The sequence below is a fragment of the Apus apus genome, chromosome 1 (genome assembly GCF_020740795.1).
Source record: "Apus apus isolate bApuApu2 chromosome 1, bApuApu2.pri.cur, whole genome shotgun sequence".
In the NCBI taxonomy this organism is placed as follows: Eukaryota; Metazoa; Chordata; class Aves; order Apodiformes; family Apodidae; genus Apus; species Apus apus.
In genome coordinates, this window is record NC_067282.1 from 169,157,427 (window position 1) to 169,164,206 (window position 6,780).

Sequence of the window (6,780 nt, forward strand, 5' to 3'; positions counted from 1 at the left end):
GAGACACTGGAACAGGTTGCCCAGAGGAGTTGTGGATGCCCTATCCCTGGAAGTGTTCAAGGCCAGGTTGATGGGCAACCAGATCTAGTGCAGGGTGTTCCTGCCCATGGTGGGGGGGTTGGACTAGATGATCTATAAGGTCCCTTCCAACCCAAACCATTCCATGATTCTATGATTTCTAAAAAGTAATCTGAAATCTTTACTCCTTCACATAGATGGTATAGAACACTGAAGTAGTTCTAGTTCCACAAAAGAGGATTACTCTCTCCTGTTACATCTCCTGGACTGAAACAAAGACCTTAAAAATGCCCCACACCCCAGGAGTCTTGTCTCCACTAGCAATTACATCTACCAACACTACCTAGAGCAGAAATGTGCCCACACCCACCACAGGAGGAAGTTTTCTGTCACCTCACTAAAAGAGTCAACACTGGAATTTGCCCAGAGGAGTGTGGAGGGTGATTCCCCCATGTGTGTTCTGCGAGCTGGCGCGGCAGCGACACGACCAGCACAGGGTTTGTTTCATCCCCTCTTGGCTCACAGATGAAACCTCATGTCCAAGGGAGCAACGAGACTTTAGATTTTGAACCGAGGGAAACAAACACAGCACAGTGCTTATTTTGCAACAGCTACCCAGGCTGTTTAGGCATTTTTAAAGTGAAAAGTTGCAGAAGAGGTTTTGCTGCAGTTCAGGTGGAAATTATTTGGCTTGTTGCCATTAGAAAAAGAGCATGCTGGGGTTTTTTCTCTGTTGGTTCACTAAACTCACTCTTCTTTTTTCTGGATGCAATTTTTTCTTTTTATACTTACTTTTCCCCCCTCTTTATCAGCATCTGAAAAGTAAACAAATAAAGATTTGAGGGGAATGTTTAGCATTGAAGTATGCAAGGAAGGAAAGCCAGAGATAGCTTTAATGCAGGATTGGCAGGACCACCTGGGTCATGGTATTTGATCCTTTTCACGTGTGTATCAAGTAGCACTTTTAATAGCAGTAAGTATTACTACTAAAAAAAAAAAAGCAAACACAACAAAACAAAACAAAAACACACAAAAACCCCAAACAAACAAAAACAAAACAAACAAAACCAAAACCAACCAACCAAACAAAAAACCCAAAAAAAAACCCTAAAGCCAGCCAAATAAGAAAGGGAACTCGTATGAGTTGTTCCCTCTGCAAAAAAAAAAAAAAAAAAAAAAAAATTGGTAGTGGTCAGCCATCCTATTGTAATCCCTTTTTATGCCTGAATGCCAGTGAGCCTGTTCTCACAAATGCATCAAAAACAACCATTCCAAGTCATTTCCAGACAATACCTAATGCAGAAGAATATGCCTTTTCTAAACACTTTTCCCTGCAAATGCTTTTCTGTCTGTTCTTAGTCTCCAGCTCATTCTTTGAATCTCATCTGTCTCATGTTTCCCTTCTTCTCTCATACAAGAGGACACTCCCACAAATCTCTGCCTGAAACACAAATCAAGAAAATCCTCCGTCTTTACTGTCCCAGTTGCATTTGGTGGTAACATTTTGGTTTCAGGCTGCCTTTAATTTGAATTTAGATAATGAAGGGTATTGTTTCTCCCATCAATTTGTTGCAGCGTGATTTAATCACACCTCTAACAGTGTTTTATGTGGTAAATTGCATCAAGTTACCTTGTTGATCCCACCTTCTGTCTGACAAGCCCCACACTGTGACATCAATTGGCTTTTGTGTGACTGCCTTGCAGCAATAAAAGGGTTGTTGAGGCTGATTAACAGTCACAGTAATAATAATATTTCTAATACGAAACTCAGCACTGCTGCATAACAAATGATGTTTATTTTTTTACAAGGAAGTTGCAATGCAAAGTTGTTTCTGAATATGTTTTTACAGTACTTGGAGAATTAATCTGTCAGGGCAGCAGGCTTTATCCTGCAGACAAATTCATGTGTAATCCTCTGAAGTATTCTACCATGTGACTTCCAGAGATAAAAGAGCCTCCTTTAAAGTATATTTCTTCAACCCACACTGAGTGATGCTAAGTATGGTGGTATCTCTCCCACTAGATTAACTTTTAATTATTGCTATTTCTCTCATAAAAGAGACCGTAAGATATCACAGCAGCTCTCTACACATTCATCCTGTGAGCAGAGGACATTTTATGCTAATTTACTCATTTGTTTAAGACAGGAATTCCAGCATCAACTGACAGTAAATAAAAAAATTAAGCAAAACTCAATATATTCTTGTCTGAGAAAATCTGACAGCAGCTTTTTTAATAGTGTCCTCTTACTAACACTTTAATTATTCACTTCTTTTCAATAAGAAGATTCTTTCATGTTGTTCAGACCATATTTTAACCTAGTTATTATGGCATTTCTCTGCCATATCAGCATTATGCCTTGTTGTTAGAGATACTGAAGTGTTTGCTTGAAGCTTGACTAGCATACAATGTGAATTAGTGTAATTTCCTTTCTTCTAGCAATCTTCCAGTATAAAACTGGCACAAAAATCAAGAGGAAAGAGGAGCAGGAAGCACAAATAAATGAAATAACTTGTATTTGACGGATTTCTACCATCTGTTGCACTGTACTGTCTTGTTAAACACCCATGGATAATATTAGCAGGAAACTCTCTAGTTGCACACTGCCAAAATGTTTTTGTCTCTGTGTGATTTTTATGTGTCCAAAGCACATCAAGAGAGCATGAATGCAAAATACACCATTAGCAGTGTTCATTAGTAGAGCTGCACATACAGAGGAAATTCTGATAACTATTTCTGTAGATGAGACCCTTCAGATTTGTGTCTACCATGCACACTTGTAAAACAAGAACCTCTTTTGCTCCTATTTCGTGATGATGGAACATTTGCTAAGGAAGTCCATCAGTAAAAGGTCAGAAAAAGGACAAGAAATAATAAAATTGAGCTATTCATTGCAAATGTGAAATACTATTTTACACACTTTGCAAATCCATCCTCTTTTGGTAACCTTTTAGGAGCTTAGCATATACAAACAGAATTTCTGCATGCTCTCTGCAATATGACACCTGTTAAAGATAATTGCATGTGATAGCAAAGATATGAATATCTTAAAATATTACTTATCGTGGCTTTAAGATATCTCTATTTGGATTAATAGTCTGTAATAAGACTCCATATAGCTTTTAAATTATCTCCAAGATCTGAAAAATAATTTCTTATATATGAAGGTGAAAAAAGTAATGGTTTATAGTATAAAGAGCACTAGAATTCTTGCAATAGTTTGCAGGTCTTTGCTCGTTACTATAAGATTTTAAAGATTTGCCATAAAACTTCATTTGCTGCAGTGGACTCAGTTGTATTTAAAAATCTAATAAATGGTTATAATTATCCATACATCATCTTGTGGCAGAAATAGTCACATAGCAGAGGGGAGGCAATACAAAGACAAATGGAAATTGTTCTTTCTTTTCCCCTTCTTTAAAGATACGTATTTTTTTATTTCCTCTATTATGTTGTATGCATCAGCTGCCTATTAGCCAGTTGGCACCCTTTTTGAATGCACTTCTTCATCCAATAGTGTATTAAAATGAGAGTTTAAACCACAAAGCATGTATCAAACACTAGAGGATCACTCAGATTGCCCAAGTGGCTCTTCGAAGCATAGATTTGCTTGTTTAACAAATTCAGCAGAAAGAGAGGGTTATGAGAAAATACTAGAGAGGAGTTCCAGTTCTTAATAACAGGTCAGGCTGCAGGTCTCTCTGTTCTTCAAAGTCTGTTCTTGTAGTAGACTTTACCATACCAGCTTGCAATAAATCATCAGAATTCTTTTAAAAATAATCTTCCTCTTGAATCACTGGGAAGGAGTCCAGTCTCATTCCTTGATAACTCCAGGCAGATAATGCTCCAGAAAACCCATGTCCCCTGCCAAATTGGCCGAGGCTGCCTTCCCCAGTCTGGCCCAAAACAGAGCATCTATCCCAGCCTGGTTGAAAGCTCATCAACAATGAGCAACAACGAGGATTTATTTATAGGCAGGTTGGAGAGAGGCTGGATGAAAGATCCCTGCTCTGAAGGGGGCTTTGCCATGAGGGAGCAACTCCACCCAGCCTCGACTGATCACTGTTGCTTCCTAGGAGGAGGCCAGGAGATCAGCAGCATCCATGAAACCTCTCCCTTCATCCCTCTTGTCTGCCAGCTCCATCACTTTTGCCCAAAGGGGCTTTTGGGAAACTTGCTTCCACTGCCACTGCAGCCATGCTGTCTCCAGCCACTGGTATGAGGTGAACAGTAACAGCAGGGAGGAGGACAACATGGGCAGTTATGACCCTAGTGTCTCTCCATCCCCAGTGCTGTAACACCCCTGTGAGATGGCAGCCCAGCAGAGGGGTGGAGGAAGGGATGCCACGGGCCTCTCTGTGCCCCGATCCCTCCCGCCACTCTGCTCAGCTATGTGCTCTCTGCAGCTCCTGTGCACAGCTTCTCCTGAGCTGTCCTGTGCTCAGCTCCCTTGCCAGCACCCCCCTCAAAGCTCCAGCAGGCATTTCTTACAGAGCAGGACTGTCGCAGCCGTGTCAACATCACCCAGAAGCAAAGGAGCATGACTGTCATTAACCAGTACTTTCTCAGTCCTTAGCCTTAGCTGACACTTTTTCAAAGGCTGAGAAAACATTCACTGCTATTTCCTTCCTCCCAGGTCCCCGTCTTTATCCCCTGCCAGTAAAGCAGAAGGAAACTTCTAATGTCTTTTAAAAAAATTATTTTTGCAAAGTTCTGTGGCCAGTCCTTGATGAACCAAATAAAATACTGTGATGGCTTTCACAGCCCTTCTGCAATAAATGAGCTTTTGGAGCTCACCACTGATGTCTTGGTAATGTTGTGGATTCAAAATATCAATATAAAGCTAAACTGAAGAGCTGCATCAAAATCTAAGACTGCCTTAAAATGTACAGTAAAGGTCTCCACTCATTCGTGCTAACATGGATAGTAGCATCAGCTAGAAAATGTAGTAAGTTCATTAACTGGGAACTTTGCAGTAGCAGTTACAAGCTGCCACTCCTTCCTCCCTTCCTCCCAGATTCAGGTGGACCCAGGCAACCTATGGACACTGGCCCCCCCAATGTCCCCTGAAATGGAAGCACCATTAGCTGGGAAAGGGTGTGCCCAGCCAAGCAGAAGGTGCAGTAAAGCCACACAGCAGCCTCTGTTAGCAAGGGCTCTAGACTGATCAAGTGTGCTTCTCTGGGGGAGGGGGGAACAGAAGAGAGAGAAAAACCTGTCATTGGGAAATGCCCAGTAAGGACTTAGGGGCACCCTAGTAACAAAAAGAGGAGTATTTCCTACAGAACTGGTTACAAGGGAGCTACACAGCTGGAAACCTCTACTTATTTCTGCCTCTGAACACACAGGAGCTCTAGATCTCGTGCCTTCTGCAAAACAGCTCAGAGCCAGCAGAGCAATCTCAGCTGCTCCAATCTGCAGGAAGACTGAAGAGCCGCCAGGAAAACCACCTGATACCCACTGTCTGACACACAGAGGTGCTATTATTTACTGCTCAGTGAGACCAGTGAATTATTATACTTAGCAGAGAAAAATGTTTTAGGTCTCAGTAATTATTTTACCAGTGACCTTAAAATATCCCTGTTGTCAGGAGTTTTCCTTGCTGAGGGCAGTCACTGTAATAGTATCAGGCAGTATGTTTCTTCATGCCAAGTCACTGAATGCTAAAATGATTTGTCATCTTTTGCCGCAGGCCACTGCCTGACACACATGCCACAGCCTAATGTCTTGCCTGCTTTGACATCAAAGTGTCTTCCTTCTGCCATTGCCAGCAAGAAGGCAGACAGTGGCAGTAACTCACTTGCTTTCCAAGAGTTTTAGTGGTCTCAAATAAGTGGTCTCAAATAGCTTAATGGGACTAAGACATAAAATTTATTAAAACTATAAATCTTGCTTACTCCCTCCCCTGCAATTTTATTTATTTATTTACTTACTTCATAGTTGCATTATTTCATTCTGCACAGAGATTAATGGCAACATGATATGACATCTCCTGGGCTTTCACAGTCTGTCATCTTTATAGCTCCTTCTTAATGCTGTGGGTCATAAAATACAGAGTTTGTCTCATTTTACAGAGCCAAAAGGGGAAGAAATCCTGTGCAAACCCTCCAGACACAGGCTTTCACATGCTGAAATGTACCATCATTAACAGTTTCATTGACTCTGATGGAACTTTTGGTAGCAGCAATTCTGGCTATTTGGAGGGACTTCTACGGTGTACCCTGGAGTCTTCATTTCCCAATTTGAAGCAACAATGCAGCAGAGGTGTGCTCCAGGGTGGGTTTGAGGTGCAGCTGGGGCACAGTCCCAAGTTTGGTGGGGTTGTCTCCACTCTTCCCATTTATAGAATCAAAGAATCATAGACCATCTTCAGTTGGAAGGAACCTCTAACGGTCATCTAGTCCAACCCCCCTACAATAAGCAGGGACGTCTCCAACTAGAACAGATTTCTCAGGGCCCCATCAAGCCTGACCTTGAATGTCCCCAGGGATGGGGCCTCCACCACCTCTCTAGGCCACCTGTTCCAGTGATCCACCACCTTCATGTTAAAGAACTTTTTCCTAATGTCCAACCTAAATCTACCCTTCTCTAGCTTGAAACCATTACCCCTTGTCCTTTTGTTACATGCCCTAGTGAACAGGTTTTCCCCAGCCTTCTTATAGGCTCCTTTCAGGTATTGGAAGGTGCCCCCTGGAGTCCTTTCTTCTTCAGGCTGAACAACCCCAAATCCTTCAGCCTGTTTTCATAAGAAAGGTGCTTCAG